General features: G+C 41.9%; 1 protein-coding gene across 12 annotated transcripts in view; it reads left to right on the top strand.

Moving 5' to 3' along the window:
• The first annotated feature begins 2,419 nt into the window (after positions 1 to 2,419).
• Positions 2,420 to 22,742, top strand: part of LOC106613666 (unconventional myosin-IXb) — a 114,175-nt gene continuing 93,852 nt past the window's right edge. For 10 of the 12 annotated variants that reach the window (XM_045687442.1, XM_045687437.1, XM_045687440.1 and 7 more), the window contains exon 1: positions 11,438 to 11,834. The gene's annotated coding sequence lies outside the window, so the exon portion shown is untranslated. Of the gene's footprint in view, positions 2,979 to 11,437; positions 11,835 to 22,742 lie in introns of those variants that run through there. The other 2 variants (XM_045687433.1, XM_045687434.1) reach the window with 2 other exon arrangements.

Raw genomic sequence — 22,742 nt, 5'->3', positions numbered from 1 at the left:
ACTGTATTGTTTCGATGTTAATGTAGACCTATAGGGAAAATAGGCCATGTGGAGATGTTCATATTGAAACATTTCTAACTTGTTCGATAAGATTAGCAAAGATTTCTCAGAGGACCCCACCTGGAGCCCGACCCCAAGTTTGGGAACCACTGTACTAACCTCTGCTTGCTTCCTCTCGCTCTGTCTCTGCTTCCTCCTGCATGCATTGAAGTCTACTTTCATAGCCTCACCACTGAGTGTCACATCACGTCTGTGTCAGTAGCTTACTCTCTGGAAAGTTATGAGAATTTAGTAGCATATTTTTGCTTCTGCTGAGGTAGGCTCCGTTTAACGTTAGCTTCCTACTTCATCCTTCAAATTAGGAAAAAATATCAATGTCCGGACCTTGGTGTCCTCATATGTAGTTACCGCCATGCTTCTTCTTGTTATGAATCAGCTCGCCTCGCACTCGCTGTCAAAGCGTGCAGGCAGACTCCATTCCGCACACACAGCATGATGGCACCAGCTGTTCCGGACGACAGTGTGATCACGCTCTCCGTAGCTGATGTGAGCAAGACCTTTTAAACAGGTTAATATTCACAAGGCCGCGTGGCCAGAAGGATTACTATGACGTGTACTCATAGCCTGCGCAGACCAACTGGCAAGTGTCTTTTTATCTACCAACTGACATTTTCAATCTCACCCTGACCAAGTCTGTAATTACCTATATGTTTCAAACAGACCACCATAGTCCCTGTGCCCAAGAAAGCAAAGGTAACCTGCCTAAATGACTACCGTCGGTCAACATGAAGTGCTTTGAAAGGCTGGTCATGGCTCACATCAACACCATCATCCCGGAAACCCTAGACCCACTCCAATTCGCATACCGCCCCAACAGATCCATAGATGATGCAATCTCAATTGCACTCCAAACTGCCCTTTCCCACCTGGACAAAAGGAACACCTATGTGAGAATGCTGTTCATTGACTACAGCTCAGCGTTCAACATCATAGTGCCCACAAAGCTCATCACTACGCTCAGAACCCTGGGACTAAGCACCTCCCTCTGCAACTGGATCCTGGACTTCCTGACGGGCTGCCCCCAGTTGGTAAGGGTAGGCAACAACACATCTGCCATGCTGATCCTCAACACAGGCCCATCAGGGGTGCGTGCTTAGTCGCCTCCTGTACTCTCTGTTCACCCACGACTGCGTGGCCAAGCACGACTCAAAATCAAATCAAATGTTATTTGTCACATGCACCGAATACAACTGGTGTAGACCTTACAGTGAAATGCTTACTTACAAGCCCTTAACCAACAATGCAGTTTTAAGTAAAAAAGTGTGAAAGTATTTACTAAAATAAACTGAAGTAAAAAATTAAAAATAAATATTAAAAATAGGAAAAATAACAAAAGTTAAGGAGCAACAATAAAATAACAGGAGCAAGGCTGTACCCCCTGTATATAGCCTCATTATCGTTATTTGATTGTGTTTTTAAACTTGAGTATATTTAGTAAATATTTTCTTAACTCTATTTTCTTAACTGCATTGTTGGTTTAATTAAGGTCATGTATGTACACATTTCACAGTAAGGTCTACACCTGTTTTATTCGGCACATGTGACATTGTTCTGAACACAGTGCCCCTGTGACAACAATTTTGGACCCCCTGGTGGCCCCCCTAAATGTGGAGTATGAAATTATTTTTACATAACACATTTTTGCTATGTTCTTTTTTTACAACGTTATTAGACAGTGGCAACGATGATGATTATGAACATGGTCTTTTGCCCGCTAATGCAGTGAAGAAAACGATATGACAACAATAACGTCTAATGTAACTGGCCCCTCTAACAGTACAACTGGCCCCAGCTTGCCCCCCCCCATGTGAAATGGTCTAGAACCGCCACTGCTGCTGAGCAGAACTGCGGGGTTCTAAGAGGCAGGCTAAAGGATTTGCTCATTGGTGGTGGCGGTGTTAAGACAAATAAAAATACTGGGCTATCAAACATCCCCGTTTTTTTAATAGGCATACATTTGTGGGCAGGCAAATTAGCCAACTTCTATATGCGTGCTGAGGATGCTTGATTACACTCAACAGGTTTTCATTGACGCAGGTATCGCCCCCAAAAAATCATTGTGCTATGTGTAATGGAAACGGCAGATAAAGGACACATTTTCTAAATATCAACCAAAATCGTATAATTTTATTTTCTCGACAGGGGTGGAGTTTTCTTTGGTCGAACATTCTTTATTGCGAAAACGATGATGGAAACGGTGTTTTTCGAATAAACGATGATAACCGAATAGCTTCCTTTTGAAGGTACGCGGGGCACGTGACGTCATCACGTAACTATAAACTCCACTCCACAAGACGACTGCTTGCCAAATCAGATTTTTTTCAACTAGAAAAAGTATGTTTATTTGCAGGACAAGGACTGTCCTGACTTTCAAGAATGCCTGAAAGTTTCACCATGGCGATATTTTTGGCACGTTCTAATTATTAGAATATGCCACAAATTAGTAAATTCATTATTGCATTATATAGACAGTCTTTCGCGGGCTATAGGCCTACCTGAGACATAATAAGTGGGGGGTAATTCGATTTTTTTTAGTACGGGTTAATATAAATATTGCTCCCGTTGATCAAAGATCAGAACTCTTATATTTTTTGATGTGATTGTGTTCTAATCGCGCTGCCTCTGCGAACGAGTGGAATCATGAACAGTGCTTTGTTCGCCAGCGTCCCCAGATGTACCTCCCGGGTTGTCTTTGTAGCGTCTCATTCACTATTTCAAAGTCTGACTCCGCTCTCTCGTTGCACAGGCGGAGAGCCTGGCGTGAAAGGAACTGCCCCTGCACCCAGTCGAGACGCTGCTGACATTGCGTTTACGAGATGACGGACAAAAGGCCATTTTAAAACCGTCCCGTGACTCCTGCGGTGTCTACCGACATCCCCCAAACAAAAACCGACCCTCGGAGAATGAATGCACAACTGGTAAATAAATATTCATTTCTGTTGAAGGGCTCTGGCTAGAATTGCTGTTAGCCAGCTCGAAGGATGAAGTAAAAAGCAAACGTTAAACGAAGCCTACTTCAGCAGGAGCAAAAATACCCTACTAAGTTCTCATCTACTGAGACCGATGTGGTGAGGCTGGCTGCAATGCATGCAGAGGACACCGAGAGAGCGGTTAGTAGGATACAGTGGTTCCCAAACTTGTGGTCTGGCCCCATGTGGGATCCTCAGAGAAAATCTTTACTAATTTTATTAAACAAGTTAGGAACTTTTAAAAACGTAGGTCTACATTAACATGCAACCAATAGTTACAAAAACGTCATGTTTGTTTCTTCGCTGATGCTACATATCCGTGAGAATCATTTCTGACATTTTCCCCCTTTCAGGGTTACAACATTACAATTGTATAGTGTTTGTAGATCAACTGAGGTGAAAACCTACAGCAGCCAACCCTGGTTACGGCCCTGAAATTAAGTGTTTAAGATATATATATATATATATATACACAATTAAATATTTTTCTTTAGAATTGGATTTGAGTTAATTTCACACTTCTCTACAAATGCAAAAACATTTTTTTGCTAATGTAAGTTTGCTTTATGCAAAGAGCAATTTAACCTTTATTTAACCAGGAATTTTACCTTTTCAACCAGATTGGTCTAATTGAGATATACATTTTATAAATATGTTATATATCTTTTTTTCCCAATCAGACTGAGCAAAACATTTAATCTCATGCAAGCAACCTATAGCCTACAGAAATAAACCGAGTTGATATTTTCTGCAAGCCGGCTACAAACACAACTTCTCTTGTTTCATTAAACCAGGGCTCTCCAGCCCTGTTCCGGGAGAGCCACCCCTCCTGTAGGTTCTCATTTCAACCCCAGTTGCAACTAACCTGATTTCATTTTATCAATCAGCTAATTATTAGAATCAGGTGTGCTAGATTTGGGTTGGAGCAAAAACCTACAGCTAAGCTGTTCAAGGACAGGGTTGGAGAGTCCTGCTTAAACTGAGTTATTTCCATGATATTGTAAAACTTTGTTCCTTTAAACTGTACAAAGCAATTTATCTCAAACATATAGCCTAGCATCGCACACATGGCTACAAACACAGGCACTTAATTAATGAAACTATTTGAAGATCCTGTTTTCATAATTCGTTTGAATTGACTGTATATAGGCCTATATAAAATTGTGCAAACATTGCTTTATTTTAGGCTATATGTGTATGTAGCCTACCCTACTGTGTGAGAAGCTGCATGGAAGAATTCCAATGTCTATAGAAATGGCAGAGACATTTTTTTTCTCCTTTCATTGTCAGCAAAAATGTTGGCCTTAGGCCTATATGACTGGAGACATTAGCAGAATATTTTTAATACGACAAAAAATACAGAGTAGCCTGGCACTGACAGTTAGAATTCGGCTACACATCACTAGCCTCTCTCTTTCAGCTGTTCCCGTGCGCAAAAGGCTATGCAAGCCTCTCCGCAATAGGCCATTCCTCTTCTCGTGAAATCCCATGAAAAGCTGTAGGCTACAGAAGTTACAGGACATTTTGATATTTTTTTATACAATGCCTATTGGGGAAAGGATCAGGCTTGCTCTTCCTAATTGCAAAATGTAAAACATACCTACAGCATAGAACATGCATGTAGGGGAAAGTTGAGGAGAGAAAATGCATTGGTGTGATCACTTTTGGCAGGTTATGATAACATTATTGCACTGATGCATTGCAAATAGTTGCACAGGACAGACAAAGAGATGAGCTCAAGGAAAAAAGTCCCAAAGGACTTCACAACCATTCGAAAAATGGAAATCACTTGCAAACCACTTGAGCAATGAGGCAATGACATGCTGTAAACAGCGGCCAAACGGCTGAACAGCGTTTGTTGTTGAATTACTACATTTAAATACAAGTTACTATATTCTTTTTCATTAGGCCTACATGTACTGTACATTAAAGTAGTACTTGCAGTTGTCACTGACAGTGAACACACCCTGAAAGCACTGAATGCTCTGAACCAGTGTGCGTTAGAGATCTTATGAATGGTTTTGTTACTACATTAATAGGCAGCGTGCGGTAGGATGCGTTGATCAGTTGATTGACCGGTGTAGGACTAGAATGATAAACGATCAACTTTTCTCTAATGTGGATGCTTTTTTTATTATTATTATTATCATCACAACAGAACTAGCCTACTAGTAGGTCTAGCTCAAGTTAGCGAATTCGAATCCATCACTTCCATTGTTTGGCTGTGCCCATAGCAACATTTGAAAATTAGGTGGATACTAAACAAGTTAAATGTTTTACCTGTGATTAAATGTTTTTCACACACATTGCTACATGTAGCTTTCTTGGACACCGGGTCCCCTCATTTCCCACGCTGAATAGCCTGAAGCCACAGGGCTCTTCTTGCAGGCTCTATTTCTCTACATTGGAGCATTGCGAAGCGTAGGTCGGGATTTTTCGGGATTTTTGGTTACATGTACATTGAACAACACAGCTTTTCGGCATGTTTTGTTATTCTGTATAACAAAAAATGTATAACGAAGTTGGCTCTTTTACACTGGGGTTCAATGGGAATTAATGTTTGTTTGTGGGCGTGGTCGAGGGGCATTCCTTATTATTATGTGAATTGCAACTCGGTGTGTAGAGTACAACAGTATGAGTCATAATACCCATAAAACCTAAAGGTCAAACAAGGAAATGTTTCCAACTGTTTTTCCACCATTACATTTTCCCGTAGGGGATTTTAGAAATACTTAAAATAAGGGCTGTGTTTTGTAAATCTATCTAGGACAAGGGGATTTTTATCAATATACTGAACAAAAATATAAATGCAACAATTGAAAAGATTTTACTGCCCTAATCTATGTATTTCACATGAATGGGCAGGGGCGCAGCCATGGGTGGGAGGGCATAGGCCCACACACTGGGGACAGAAGTACTCCTCAGTTTCCACAGCTGTCTGGGTGACTGGTCTTAGACGATCCCGCATGTGAAGAAGCCGGAAGTGGAGGTCCTGGGCTGGCATGTTTACACGTGGTCTACGGTTGTAAGGCCGGTTGGACATACTGCCAAATTCCCTAAAATGATGTTGGAGGTGGATTATGGTAGAGAAATTAACATTTAATTCTCTGGCAACAGCTCTGGTGGACATTCCTGCAGTCAGCATGCCAATGGCACGCTCCCTCAACTTGAGACATCTGTATCATTGTGTTGTGTGACAAAATGTTAGTGGCCTTTTATTGTCAGTATATATTTGCCTGTCAGTATATATTTGCCTGAAATGCTAATTAACTGCTAATGTGGCTATCATAAAGAACCACAAATGCCATAATGATCTGGACAAGACTGACGAATCAGGGCAATGGTAAGAATCCTGGATGAACTATCTAATGTTTGCTAAATGTAGTAATGAATAAATTGGCAACATTTAAATGGACAATTCTGTGAACTGTCTTGTGCAAGTTTTAAATTGACACAACACCAGTTAGCAAAGGTGTCAGCTAGAGAAGACGTGCAGGAGCTTGCAGGGATTTGTAGTCTTGCATGATGTCTACTTTGATGCTAATTAGCAATTTTGAAACTGAGAGTAAATGGAGCCGAATATATTGAAAAAGCCACTTTGTCCGAGAGAGATTTACATGGTTATCAAAACGTCATGCCAGGGTAAGCCTTATTTTAAGTAGGGAGGCACCGATATGACATTTTTGGCCAATACCGATATCTGATATTTTCCTTGCCAAAAAAAATGATACTGATATTTCTAAATGTTGATGCCTTTTAAGCATTCTAGTACAGTTAAATATACTGCTCAAAAAAATAAAGGGAACACTTAAACAACACAATGTAACTCCAAGTCAATCACACTTCTGTGAAATCAAACTGTCCACTTAGGAAGCAACACTGATTGACAATAAATTTCACATGCTGTTGTGCAAATGGAATAGACAACAGGTGGAAATTATAGGCAATAAGCAAGACACCCCCAATAAAGGAGTGGTTCTGCAGGTGGAGACCACAGACCACTTCTCAGTTCCTATGCTTCCTGGCTGATGTTTTGGTCACTTTTGAATGCTGGCGGTGCTTTCACTCTAGTGGTAGCATGAGACGGAGTCTACAACCCACACAAGTGGCTCAGGTAGTGCAGCTCATCCAGGATGGCACATCAATGCGAGCTGTGGCAAGAAGGTTTGCTGTGTCTGTCAGCGTAGTGTCCAGAGCATGGAGGCGCTACCAGGAGACAGGCCAGTACATCAGGAGACGTGGAGGAGGCCGTAGGAGGGCAACAACCCATTAGCAGGACCGCTACCTCCGCCTTTGTGCAAGGAGGAGCAGGAGGAGCACTGCCAGAGCCCTGCAAAATGACCTCCAGCAGGCCACAAATGTGCATGTGTCTGCTCAAACGGTCAGAAACAGACTCCATGAGGGTGGTATGAGGGCCCGACGTCCACAGGTGGTGGTTGTGCTTACAGCCCAACACCGTGCAGGACGTGTGGCATTTGCCAGAGAACACCAAGATTGGCAAATTCGCCACTGGCGCCCTGTGCTCTTCACAGATGAAAGCAGGTTCACACTGAGCACGTGACAGACGTGACAGAGTCTGGAGATGCCGTGGAGAACGTTCTGCTGCCTGCAACATCCTCCAGCATGACCGGTTTGGCAGTGGGTCAGTCATGGTGTAGGGTGGCATTTCTTTGGGGGGGCCACACAGCCCTCCATGTGCTCGCCAGATGTAGCCTGACTGCCATTAGGTACCGAGATGAGATCCTCAGACCCCTTGTGAGACCATATGCTGGTGCGGTTGGCCCTGGGTTCCTCCTAATGCAAGACAATGCTAAACCTCATGTGGCTGAAGTGTGTCAGCAGTTCCTGCAAGAGGAAGGCATTGATGCTATGGACTGGCCCGCCCGTTCCCCAGACCTGAATCCAATTGAGCACATCTGGGACATCATGTCTCGCTCCATCCACCAACGCCACGTTGCACCACAGACTGTCCAGGAGTTGGTGGATGCTTTAGTCCAGGTCTGGGAGGAGATCCATCAGGAGACCATCCGCCACCTCATCAGGAGCATGCCCAGGCGTTGTAGGGAGGTCATACAGGCACGTGGAGGCCACACACACTACTGAGCCTCATTTTGACTTGTTTGAAGGACATTACATCAAAGTTGGATCAGCCTGTAGTGTGGTTTTCCACTTTAATTTTGAGTGTGACTCCAAATCCAGACCTCCATGGGTTGATAAATTGGATTTCCATTGATTATTTTTGTGTGATTTTGTTGTCAGCACATTCAACTATGTAAAGAAAAAAGTATTTAATAAGATTATTTCTTTCATTCAGATCTAGGACGTGTTGTTTAAGTGTTCCCTTTATTTTTTTGAGCAGTGTAGTTGAAACACACACACACACATGACCAAAAGTTATTTTGTTGGCATTTACGTATGTCCCTATTACTAGTAAAACATAATCAAAACCAATTTCTTTCACTTACTTGCTGTGCTGTTTTGTTGTTCATTTGTTTAGTCTCAACCAGGATTTCATCATACATGTCAAGCAGTGAAGTTTCAGCTCTGTCTGTCCGTGGCCTCTCTTCCTCGGTGTGCACTGTCACTGTGTCCGTTTCCATCTTGTCCAGCTGTGTCCAACATTTCACTTAAACCCTGTATCCTGTCTGCATCGAAGTAGCAGTCCTTGTACCTAGCATCGAGCATGGTGGCAACACAGTAGAGGCTCAGAGAGAATGCTCCCGAATCACTTGTTCACAGCCTATAGTAGAGTACTTTTCCAAGTTAACCCGACGGTCTGTTGGCATTTTTGTTGAGCAGGTGTTTCAATGCCATGACAGAGGGTATCACGTCTGCTGAAGACACAGTTGATGTGCTTATTTCTCGAGTCAGTTGTTCGAATGGATCTAGGAGTGTTCATGTTTCAAACGTTCTCAAATGGCAGCAGCAGTATGAGAACCAGCACATTCTTGAGCATGCATTATGGCTTTCCTCAGTACGAAATCCTCATGGACCCACTGTGCTGTCAGGCTCATGTGGCTGACATCGCTGGTCCAAATGTCAGTCGTGAAGCTAATAGCGATGACGCCCATAGCAATGGATGTGAGTTTCAACAATGGTGTATAACAACATTTGAAAAATAGCACCTACTTGGTAGTGTGTACCGGTGCTCGACCAGTCGGCGAAAGCCAACATCATCCAAGACAGAGAATGATAGATTGTCAAGGGCAATGAATTCCATTATCTTGGCGTTAATGGATTTCGCCTTTGAGTTGTCTCGCTGAAATTTTCTTACTCTTTCAAATGACTGCTCGACTTGTTGACTGCTTGATCCACACAGCAGACATTATGGGCTAGGTTAGGAATGCTGTTGCACGTGTTGCACTATATTTTTTGTGGCATCACTACTTCATCTACCTACGTTATATAGGTATGCACATCGGCGTTAAACTATACATCGGGCCGATGCTGATGTTGCCATTATCGGACAATTCTTACTAATATATTGTGCATTCCTATTTTTCAGTGTTTCAAATTCACAATGGGAAAAATGAATGATGGAAAAACGATTGGAACCATTTCCCTGTTTGACCGCTATGTTTTCTGGGTATTGAGGTTACAGGGGGGTTAGGTTTAAAATCACATTTTAAGAGAAATTGTAGAAATAGGTGGGGTACGACCAACACCACCGAAGTGAAACACCAGCGTAATAGTTGCATCCATTTGATTTTATCTCTATCAGACAAATAAAAGACAAATCAAACTAAGCCGGTTTCCACTTTCGTCTGTGATGTTACAACTGTACTCAAAGTGCACCACTCATCTAATATCTGTAGAGGGCGCTGAGCAATTTCATTTTTGGTGCAACAGTGCTTTGTATGGAATATCGCTTGCAGCTTTTTCTCAACTTTTTCCCACAGCGCGTAGCCCGCTAGAGAGAACCGTTCTCCCAGCAGCAGGATATTATGATGAGACACAATCGGGAATAATCTTTTCTAAATAAGAGGCCCCCTGCAAAGACATGCTAAACTGAGAATATATATTTTTTTTAGCACTCTAGTGTAATACTACTGTTTTTCACAGCATTGCAACCAGTGGTGTAAACATACCCCAAAAAACTACTTAAGTAGTACTTTAAAGTATCTGTACTTTACTATTTATATTTTTGACAACTTATACTTTTACTTCATTACATTTCTTAAGAAAGTCATGTATTTTTTACTCAATATATTTTCCCTGACACCCAAAAATACTTGTTACATTTTGAAGGACAGGAAAAAAAGTCAAATTCACGCGCTTATCTAGAGAACATCCCTGGTGTTCCCTACTCACTCTGATCTATCGGACTCTACACTGTAATGCTTCGTTTGTAAATGATGTCTAAGTGTTGGGAGTGTGCCCCTGGCTATCCGGAAAAAAAATAATAAAACATGGTGCCGTCTAGTTTGCTTAATATAAGTAATTTTAAATTATTTAGACTTTTACTTTTGATACTTGAGAATATTTTTGAAATTATATTTACTTTTGATACTTAAGTATATTTAAAACAAAATTATTTTAGACTTTTACGCAAGTAGTGTTTTACTGGGTGACCTTCACTTTGACTTGACTCATTTTCTATTAAGTTATCTTTACTTTTTTCTCAAGTATGACAATTAGGTACTTCTTCCACCTCTGATTGCAACTACTTTTGTAGAATTTGATGTATTTTATCCCAGCATTTCTTGTCAAAGTTTACACAAATACTGGTATGCTGAAATTTAAAGAAATACACTTTGAATAAAATAAAAATATGTTATTGGAATTACTTTATGGAGGGGGCGGAGAACGAAGTGCTGCTGAATATGTACAAAACAGGTCTCCCTCCAAAACGACACATATTTGGTTAGTATAGACCCTACTGAGAATTTCCCACCCCACTTTAGCTGAGACAAGTAGATTTGGTTTTCTCTCTACAAGCCAAGTATCCCATGTAAAGTCTATTACAGTGTATTCCATTGGAGGCTATGGATGGGGTGGAGTGAAAAGCCATCAGCAGGCCGTGTGACACAGTCCCCCTAAAAAAACAAACCATATTTTGTTAGTAGAGACCCTAATGAGTATTTTTCCACTCCCCTTTAGCTAAGAGGTAGAAAAGTTCTCTCTACAGCCCAATTTTCTCAACATACCAGCGTCAACATTGTATTTTTTCATTATTGGTCCAACCTTATTTTGGATTTGTTTTCATAAATTACTTATTGCCATTTCTTGTTGGCACAATAAAAGTGGCTGTTGATAAAACAATGATATATATTTGTAATCAACTAATGATATTGCAATGTGTTGAAATGCGGGCTTTTATCTAGATTTTTTTTAATTGCCATAACTAAAGTGACGTTATCATTTGTGCTGCTGGCAGAATAGTACTTCGCTAGAAAAAGGAAGTAGAGTAGCTGGCTTGCAGTTATTAGTCAGCTCGTGAAGCCAGCCAGTAGGTTTGAAAAGGATGTACAATTCAACGTATTTTACTACAAGACAGGTTTTAATATTCGGGTAAGATAGCAATAGCAAACAGGTAGACCACCTTGTAGATACATAACTTTGCGGGTTGCTTATGTTTTTTTCTTCTGTTAGCTTATTTAATTGCGTAATTTTACTGCTTGATTCTGAACGACAACGTCCTTAGCTAACAGGCTAACGTTAGCTGAAGGTATTTGGTTAGCCAGTCTTGATTTAATCAAAAAGGAACTACAAAAGCAGCTTTTTTTAAATTATCCGTCAGTTGTATGCGGGAAATACAATAAGGAAAGGAGTCATCTTAGACAATGAGAAAAACAACTGAACAAGGTAAGATAATGTATGTTTATCTAGTTACAATGCTTGTTCTGAACGTAAGTTTGTCAGTGAACAAATCAATGAAATATGGGAAGCAGACCCTAGACAGAATTGCGCCGTATCCAAATCATTGTGTAGGGAGTTTTAGTGAACAAAGTGTCGCTATAGTAATCATTAGTGATAAGACATTTCACTGCAGTTCATTGATGTCTATTATTCAAGTGACCTTATTGTCTACTTCCTCTTTTTGATTCTCATTCCAATGTCCAAAAAAGCAGCCAGACAAGTTGGTAGTGAACTTAACCCATTTTGCCTCTATGCATTGTGACAACGAGTGCTCATTGTCTGAGCTTACACACATACAAGTGTAGCTGACATAGGTTTTATGACACATCTTGGAGCAAAAAAGAGTGGGGTAGCCAAGCTTCAAAGTTAGAGGACTCTCCTCTGTAATTCAGTCCCACGTCCTTTCACCTCCACCCAACCACATGCTGCCAAAACCCTCCACAGCATTGTGGCTACATTACTAATGTATGACTTGTGGAAAAACTTAATCACAAACTGAAAAAGATCAAATGGGAACAAGGTCGTTCCATGTCATTTCAGCAAGTCATGACACCCATCATCTCCGATTACAGAAACAAATTCAGAACAGTTAGAAGTAGATAAGATGAGCATTCCGGAAACATTATTTTGTTGAAATATAATTATATCTCTGAGAAATTAAGGTAATTGATTGCACCCATATTGGCCATTTACATTTTTGGGATTCATATAATTTTGAATAAATATAGTACCTAACACATTATTTGGACCAGACTTTTTTTTCTAATGAGTAAGACTTGAGGAATCCAAAGAAATGGTCAGAAGCCAACCATGGTGCCACAAATTTCTTTGCATTTGTGGGCCAAATCCAATGAATGGGAGGGATTCTTAAAAAACCCACCTGGAACAGCACCATTTAGTGGTCAGACCCTGGTAAGATAAGGATGTAAGCGGTGACATAAACCCAACAACTTCAATGACTAATTTCTCTGGACAGGGGGAGGGAAAAAAAATCACCAAATTGACTGAAAATACATTACGTAGGATGAAGAAACAATACTCAGAGCCCCAGCTCCATACTACTTGTCAAGCATAGAGAACGGATACTATATACTTGTTGTTGGGGTGGGTGTCTTGACCATTTCTTTGGATTCCTCATGTCTAACTCATTGTTAGACAACATTTACTCCAATTTGGATTTTAGGTTATATTTTTAATATAATAATCCTATACATTTTAAATGGCCAACTTGTGTGCAATCAATTAGCTGAATTTTTCAGTGATCAAATTCAATTCAACAAAATAATGTTCCTGGAATACTAATCATCTGTTTCTAACAGAAGCGATTTCAGAACAATCTGAGATGGTGAGTGCCAATCGTCTTTCTTGTGCTTTTTAAGGTGCAAGGTCCCAACAGTGAAATTAGGTGTAGGTTTAGCTGAAGTCTGTCATTCTTGAACTTGCTATTTGGTGTTATTCCAGTGGCGGTGTGTAATGTGCAAGTCATTTCCTCCTGATGAAATAATGTGTTTACACTTCCCTCTCTAAGCTGCTCTGTTTGCCATGTGTTTGCATTTAGTGGCCCTTACAGCTTCAACTTCTTTGAGAGATTTCTGTGCTGAACAAGATACAGCGACCATTTCGGCCCCTAACTCTGATTAGTAAACCTGATTGGGGAACAGGGGAACAGGAAACCAATGTAATAAATAGAGACTTTGTTTCATAGCTGACTCAAATGCCTTGGAATGTTGAAGATATGAAAGACAGGGTTTCATTTGAATAATTTCTTCTGGATGCACTGCAGAAAGCACACTGGATCCACATAAAGGCTTTTTTTTTTGGTCTCAAGGGCCATATGGCCCCTGGCTCATACCCCATTGCCCTACTGTTGTCAGGCTACTGGTGTTGGAAAAGTGGGAGGGTTAAAACTCAGGGTCATGTTCCATTTTTAGGAGTCAGGAGTTCTAATTGGCCTAAACAGCCTGGCGGATGCAATTGAGTGGAACTGTGGGTGGAAAGATGCTCAATGTAATTTCTCTATCAGCCAGATATGTCTTGATACCATCATTTTACAAGCAGAAGTCTATTCTCTCTGGTAGTGATAGAAATATTGGCTCTGTATCTCAGAACATGGGCTAACTTAACAGAAATCCACACCTGTGTTGATTTCATCCACAATCCTTTTTCTTATTTGCATAGGCAACATTGCTTTTGCATAAGCAACTAAGCAGATGGAAAGCTCTTTTCAGAGAAGTCTCATGAGTTTGATAAATTCACCAAAACTAAACCATGTAGGTCTAGCACTCTAATACAGGAACTGTTGTTGTTCCCTGTTGTTCTATGTCTTATCAAGCACACAGCATGTTACACAACTGCATTAAATGTTTACAGGTTTTTTCTATTCTAGGTTATTTCCTAGGCCCTACATTTCTTAGTCTCATACTATAGCCTTAATGAATGACGCTACTGTTCAATGAGTGTACAAAACATTAAGAACACCTGCTCTTTCCATGACAGATTGACCAGGTGAAAGCTATGATCCCTTATTGATGTCACTTGTTAAATCCACTTCAATTAAGGGAAGGCGACCGGTTAAAGAATAATTTAAGCCTTGAGACAATAGAGACATGGATTGTGTATGTGTGCCATTCAGAGGGTGAATGGACAAGACAAAAGATTTAAGTGCCTTTGAACAGGGTATGGTAGTAGGTGCTAGGGACAGCGGTTTGTGTCAAGAACTGCAACACTGCAGGGTTTTTCATGCTGAACAGTTTCCTGTGTCTATCAAGAATGGGCCACCACCCAAAGGACATCCAGTCAACTTGACACAACTGTGGGAAGCATTGAAGTCAACATGGGCCAGCATCCCTGTGGAACTTTTTTGACACACTGTTGTCCATGGCCCGACGAATTGAGGCTGTTCTGAGGGGGAGGGGCACGCAACTCAATATTAGGAGGGCATTCCTAATGTTTGGTGTACTCAGTGTATGTCGGAGGCTTGAGTGTAAGCCATTGACTGTATAGTGTAGGCCTATTGTGTTTTTAATTGTGCGGAAATGTGTTTCTTATTTTTAGATGATGACTCTCAGAAGTGGTTAAGCAAGGTGATGTATATGGGTGGGTGCGTTTAGTGAAGAGATGATAGCTGTCTGGGAACCATCTCAGGCGATCTTATCTCCCAAGCCCGTTCCTGACTGTGTCGTTCTGAGTTTTTCGAAGAACTTGGAAAGTCACCCTCATTTTTCCACGTAGGCCCTAAGCAATGATGACTCATGGCTACTTTGTGAAATTAGGTCAGAGAAAGTATACTGAACAAAAATATAAACACAACATGGAAAGTGTTGGTCACATGTTTCATGAGCTGAAATAAAAGATCCCAGAAATATTCCATGAGCACAGAATGCTTATTTCTCTCAGATTTAGTGCACAAATTTGTTTAAATCCCTGTTAGTGAATATTTCTCCATTGCCAAGATAATCCATCCACCTGACAGGTGTGTCATATCAAGAAGCTGATTAAACAGCATGATCATTACACAGGTGCACATTGTGTTGGGTACAGTAAAAGGCCACTCTAAAATGTGCAGTTTTGTCACACAACACAATGCCACAGATGTTCCAAGTTGAGGGAGTGTGGAATTGGCATGCTGACTGCAGGAATGTCCACCAGAGCTGTTACCAGTGTATTCAATGTTACTTTCTCTACCATAAGCCGCCTCCAATGTCATTTTAGAGAATTTGGCAGTACGTCCAACAGGCCTCAATCATTAGGCCCTAATCTATGGATTTCACATGACTAGGCAGGGGCGCAGCCATGGGTGGCCCTGCAAGGGCATAGGCCCACCCACAAGGGAGACAGACCCACCCATGGCTGCACCCCTGCCCAGTCATGTGAAATCCATAGACTAGGGCATAATATAATTATTTCAATTTACCGATTTCCTTTTGAACCGTAACACAGCAAAATTGCTGCCTGTTGCATTTTATATTTTTGCTTACTATATAATTAAGTAGGTCTATGCATGATACATTCACTTTTTGTATGTGACTTCATAGATTTGAAACCATTCTGGTTTAATACGTATCCATGTTTGGACTTGGAGTGTGGAGCAGGATGTGAAGCCCAGTGCTGGCTGTGCAGTGTTCTCTGTAACAAACCCTGAAGAGTCGCTCTGCACTTCCAGGGTCAGATTTTTTTTATCCTCCAAATGGTAAAGAATAGGATGTGGGTTTGGGAATCTGATCCTAGATCTGTCGTCCCCCAGCTCCCCTGGTCTGTTTATGTGCTGCCTGGTCTACCTGTGGAAGTAGTCAAAGCCTTCTGCCCTCGCATGATACTATAAAACAGAGTCTCAGAAGTTATTCAGTGGCAGTGAAATTATTTTAGAAGATGAAAGGACTTAAACTCACAAAGTTGCAGGATTCGAGACTGCGACCAAAACAGTAGACCCTTTGACGTGACGGTGTGACATCAATTTAAAATTGGTCGCTAGGGTGGCAGTGAATTGTTTTCATTGGTCACATTTAGTTTTTTAGTTTACAATTTGCTTTTTATTTTTATTATCAACATTTATTCAAACAGCAATGGGTATGCAAACCAGGTATCAAAAATTGGTTCCGAAGTCATATTTAAATCGTTGCGATGGACAATTCAGTCATGAACTGTTTTGAATTAACATTTTCTAAAGGCTTTCCCAGAAAACCTTACCAATTAAATGTTGCAAACTCTGCCATTACATTGTGCAGTACAAAAACACTGCTAGTCAAACACAGGTCTCTTGTAGGGTGCGCAATTTAATTAATGGGAAACTCCACCCCCCACATTGGGGGGGATTGTTCCCAGACCTCAAGTCATCTTCTGATGTCGTTGTTGTGGACTTATATCCCTTTTTCAGGACCCTGTCTTTCAAAGATCATTCGTAAAAATCCAAATAACTTCACAGATCTTCATTGTAAAGGTTTTAAACACTGTTTCCCATGCTTGTTCAATGAACCATAAATTATTAATGAACATGCACCTGTGGAATGGTCGTTAAGACACTAACAGCTTTCAGATGGTATGCAATGCAGATGGTCACAGTTTTGAAAACTTAGGACACTAAAGAGGCCTTTCTACTGACTCTGAAAAACACCAAAAGAAAGATGCCCAGGGTCCCTGCCCTTTGTTCAGGGACACATTATTCAATTTCTGTTGGTCACATGTCTGTGGAACTTGTTCAGTTTGTCTGTTGTTGAATCTTATGTTCATACAAATATTTACACATGTTAAGTTTGCTGAAAAAAATGCAGTTGACAGTGAGAGGACATTTTTCTTTTCTTTTTGCTGAGTTACATATTGCTATACAAAAATATGATTTCTTTGAGAGTGAACCTGAATAAACTCGGAAACTTGGAACAATAATTGGCATGGGCCTTCAGATCCTCCATTCTACAGCTGCACCATTGATAACATCTTGACTGGCTGCATTACCGCTTGGCATCCGACCGCAAGGCGCTACAGAGGGTGGTGTGTACGACCCAGTACATCACTGGGGCCGAGCTCCCTGCCATCCATGACCTTTGCCTGGCTTGCTCAACCGGTAGAGCATGACTCTTAATCTCAGGGTCGTGGGTTCATTGTCCACGTTGGGCGCTCTGTTTGGGGCTCCCGAGTGGCGCAGTCATCTAAGGCACTGCATCTCAGTGCTGGAGCCGCCACTACAGACCCTGGTTTGATTCCAGGCTGTATCACAACCGGACGTGATTAGGAGTCCCATAGGGCGGCAAACATTTGGCCCAGGGTCATTTGGGTTAGGGTTTGGCCGGAGTAGGCCGTCAATCTAAATAAGAATTTGTTCTTAACTCACTTGCCTAGTTAAAAAATAAATGTGTATATATTTCACACACACACACACACAGTTATGCTGCCGCACGGCAAGCATAACTGATGCTCCAAGTCTGGAACCAACAGGACCCTGAACAGCTTCTACACCCAAGCCATAATACTGCTAAATAGTTAACCAAATAGCTAGCTGGACGATCTGCATTGACAGTTCTGTAATAAATAGGCTAGGCCAAGTTGTGACTTTACTTTGAAATGACTTCTAATGGAACTGTTAAGTCACTAGAGAAATGAGAAGGAATTAGCCTTAAGTTACTATGTGATAACATTGCTGAGGACATTTCTTGGCATGAAGGTCGTGGACACGTAGAGGCCTGTCTTTTGTGTTTTTCAGGGAGGCTGGTTTCTTCCTGTCTCCTGTTGAAGAATACTGGGATGGGCAGGGAGGAGTGATCCTTTGTTAGTGTAGTTTAACTTTTAGGCTTTCATTGTAAATAAGAATTTGTTCTTAACTTACTTGCCTAGTTTAAATAAAGGTTAAAGAAAAACCTTTAATCAGTTCCTTCACCAAGTAACTCATTCACTGTCCGTAGGCTAGTCTTCAAAAAAGGTGACAAGTTATCATTATGTAGGCATATTACAGTAATGCACTCCTTTAAGAACATCTGTCCCAATTTATATTTTCATTCATTCCAAGTACAGTATAGGAGTTTGTACCAGCATTTATTTTATTTTAACACTAAGCCATTGGTTCTTATAAGCTCAGCAGGGTGTCCTGAACTGGTCATTTCTGAAAAGCTTGTCCAATGTAGGCTAGAATATGGAGTTGTCCTTGCAGGTGTTGGGGCCCAGGTCCTCTGTGTCTCTGTCCGTGAGTGGCTGTGGTTTTGGTCAGAGCAGGCCTCTAATCCAGAGGAGCCCTGCCTGCAGTATATTGACAGGAATGCTCCTGGGTGTGTCGTTTTGTGGGGAGAAGGAAGAAAAAGAGCTTTGAATTCTGCAGTGAGCAGCTAACCAAGCTATGTGGTGCGAATTTTGCGACGACGTGTGTTTTTGGTACTTTTAAACGTATGGAAAATGCTTAAGCTGGAGACAGAACTTGGACGGCACTCCACAATCCTGCTGGCAACTCTGATCTCTCAATGTGGGCAATCTGAGTTTATAAATAGCTGCAATTGCAGTGTATAAGTGAAAAAGCCAGACTGTCAATTTGAAGGCATATATTTGTTTGGGGCTGTTGTGCTGAGCCTTCATTCAGGCCACCACAGCCATCATAAAATAACATGCACATAATGAAGTAAAACATAATGACGTCATGATGATGAATGAGACTAAACTGTGTGTTTAGCTGGAGTTTTAGTGTAGCTTAATGTTCAGACACAAAATGCAACAATTTTCTAGAACAGTGACGTGTGAAGTGTGTGATTCATGGACAGATGACTGCATTTAAAAGCCACTTGTCACATCATGCACGTCAAACAAGCTATCCCAGAAGATGGCGTAGGCTTAGACAACGTCTTAATATGCACTTTCAAAGACCACATCACAGGTTTAGGGGCAGCCCTGTAGACTTTTTCCTTGGTTATCTTGCCCAGACAGGGAGGGAGGTACCCAAACAGGTACTGGTAGTGTTTTTTAAAAATATTTTATTCCTGTAGACTAGGCCATTCCCCATCATAAATAATATACTGTAAAATTAGTATCCCAGGTCAAGTAGGGACTATTGGACCATGGACACCTCTACATCCACCCACTACCGGTTTAGTCCCTGAGCTTAGCTCTCTCAGGAAGTGCGCTGTCTGGCCGTGTGTGTGGTGTGGACAGGATGACTGGTTGTTTGCCCTGGTGAGAAGTAATGCATTCCCCCTCCATCCTTTGTGGTCAGTGAGCCAGGCCCAGTAAGCCAGGCACTCCCCTGCCCCAGACCCAGTCCTAGCATCCACCTTAAACCTGGCTACTCCAGAATCACAATGATCGGTCAAGGCCACCCTGTTTTCTCCCTTTCCTCTGAATAGCAGTGCAGGTCCTGGGTGCGCTTTGGTTTCCTGTTTTAGAACATTATCCTGATACTGATGCTTCAACTTTAGAATTGCTGTAATATGTCCATGGCTGAGTTACTTGAATTGGTTGCGATGTGAAAAGTTACGTCTATATGAAGTGACCTGAATTCCCCCGCTGCTCCTCATGATGATGATGAATATCAGTGGCCCGTTCCAGTGCCACAGTTCCAAGGTTCCTCTGGAGACCAAGGCCCAGTAAATAAACCCTTATAAATAAACACTGCGTACTTGAGAGAACACTGTGAGAGAAAAGAACACGAGGCTGAAGAGACCCGTTCATAATGGCGCTCCCACCCACCATTTTGACTTGACGATTAACGACAGAGGACGGGCGCGAAGGAGGGGAAATTTAGAAAAAATAAATAAATCAGCCAGGCGAGGCAATAATAGTGACGAACGATTCCCATTGAATGTGCCAGCTAGTCCAGCAACGGCAGTCAGTGTGACTGAACTGAACTCGGTATATGTTCCAGGCTGCAGCTCGAGCTGGCTGCGGAGTGAGGGATGCCTTAACGATTATGGTGAGTGATGGGTGGGAAAGAACAGAAGACCTTGACTCAGTGTTTAGTATTGGCCGGGTTCACCTGGTTGCGTTTGCTTGTGGTCTATTTTTACCTTTTTCCAAGTTTGTCCACGGCTGAATGTCTCCAAGTGTATGTTATGTTTGAGTGGAAGGTTTCTATATCTTGCTGAATTTTAATATAACAGACATTCTAGGGTCATTTGGGGCAGCAGGTAGCCTAGTGTTTAGAGCATTGGACTAGTAACCGGAAGGTTGCAAGATCGAATCCCTGAGCTGACAAGGTACAAATCTGTTCTGCCCATGAACAAGGCAGTTAACCCACTGTTCCTAGGCTGTCAACCCACTGTTCCTAGGCTGTCATTGAAAATAAGAATTTGTTCTTAACTGACTTGCCTAGTTTAAAAAAATATATATATAAAAAAATAAATAAGGGTCCATATGGAAGTGGCACTGTCAGCAGGCCTAGGCTATAGGCCTAGACCAAATGTTATGGTTCGGGGCAACATTGTGGTTTTGAGATGGCATTCTAGTTCAGCAAAATGTGATCAAGTTCGTCCTTTGAACTGACTTACCAAAACAATGTGCCTGAAGCCGTTTAGATCATAGTTTGTCACTTTACTGACCATCTGTGGATTTTCAAGGTGAGAAAGGAGTTATCCTTCCTAAAATGGTTGTAGTCACACCTTTTTAGTGCAGGAACCCGACAGGGCACCCAAACATCACCAGGGGTACGCCACAGTGAAGACTGCTCCACTGCCCTATAGGAGGAGATTACACAAGCCCTCCTTGGTAACAGACAAGCTCCTTATATCAACATGCTGTTTTATGGCAATCCCGGTTGAACACATGGTTTAGTCTGACGGGGTGTGGTCAGGCTTTAGTACTTGACCTTAAGCTCCTGTCTCCAGAGCATTGTCTTCTAGGAGTAGGAGGGCGGTAGCATGGGAGGGCTTAGCTAGGGGGGAGGGAAAAGTTAGTGGCTATTCTGGTGTCACAATGGAGTCATGTGTTTTTAGAGCAGTGGCCCACATGAGTGCTCCCGCACAATATCCCCTCTGTCTGCCTCCTTGCCACAACTTCCCATTCACCTCTTGATTTCTGCCACTCGACGCACACAGCTGCTCCCTCCACGCCACCCCTTCCTTCTTGCCCACGTCTTGAAAGAATGCCCCCCCCCCCGTCTCTGTGCTCAGGCATATTCAGGAGGGATGCCACATTACAGAATGTACAGACATGTTTCGATGGGATGTAGATTGAACAGTTGTCAGCTCTAGAGGCCTCTAACTGTAAATAGTCTGATCTATGGTTTCTTTCTGTCTTCAAATTCTGCTTCCCACTGACCTAACCCCCACCAGGTCTGAGCAGTTTAAGGGCAAAAAGCAGCATGTCCTGAGCCATGGAATGCTCTGGATTTCCTTATTGTAAATGTAACGTTTCATGTGAAAGCGTTGAGTTTCGGCTCATCCGCCTGACTGAAGGCACATTTCCCCTTTAACGCCACCATCTCTTCCATCCCCATCCATTCAAGCTGCCTTCTGGATAAAATAATCTTCTGCTGGGAACTCCTCTATTCTCATGCATGCAGGTCCTCTGGATTGAAAGTTTGCATGTGATTAAACCTCATGTTGGTCTGCTGCTGGCCATGGCGTGTGGTTTATAGACTTGTTAGCTGACAACGTCCCAAACGATGGGGCAGAAGTCTGGTGTGTTAAGATTCTGGACGGTCAGATAACTGGCAACAATGACAAGACGTTTCCATGTTGGGAATCGTAGGTGGCTTGTTTCAGCTCATTGTATCTTGTTATTGATACCTTGTTTTGACTCCTGACACATCTATACTAATATGGACAAAATTCACTAGCTAACCAACAAAATGTAATGTCTCAAATACATCACTACAGTTACTTATCACATGCATTATAAACAACAGGTGTAGACTAACAGTGAAATGCTTAATTATGGGTAGGGCTGTTACGGTGACCGTATAACCGCCACACCGGCGGTCACGAGTTATGACGGCAGTCAAATTCCACGTGACCGTTTAGTCATCGTAATTGGGTTTCTCCTAGATCTGATGCTGCTGATGGTCATTAGTAGCCTACCAAGCTTGCTAACTGCCTGGTACTCAGCACTCTATAAAAATTTTTTATTAAACCTTTTATTTAACTAGGCAAGTCAGTTAAGAGCGAATTCTTATTTATAATGACACCCTAGGAACAGTGGGTTAACTGCCTTGTTCAGTGTCAGAACGACAGATGTTTACCTTGTCAGCTCGGGGATTCGATCTAGCAACCTTTCGGTTACTGGCCCAATGCGCTAACCACTAGCATACATGCTGCTACCTGCCGCTCTATTGTCCCTCTAATCAAAACAAATTGTATTTGTCAACTGCGCCTAATACAAACGGTGTAGACCTTACAGTGAAACGCTTACTTACAAGCCCTTAACCAACAATGCAGTTAAGATAATACA

This window comes from Salmo salar, chromosome ssa10, assembly GCF_905237065.1.
Source record: "Salmo salar chromosome ssa10, Ssal_v3.1, whole genome shotgun sequence".
NCBI classification, from domain to species: Eukaryota; Metazoa; Chordata; class Actinopteri; order Salmoniformes; family Salmonidae; genus Salmo; species Salmo salar.
The sequence above is the reverse complement of the archived record's forward strand: the minus strand, read 5'-3'. Positions and strand labels throughout refer to the sequence as shown.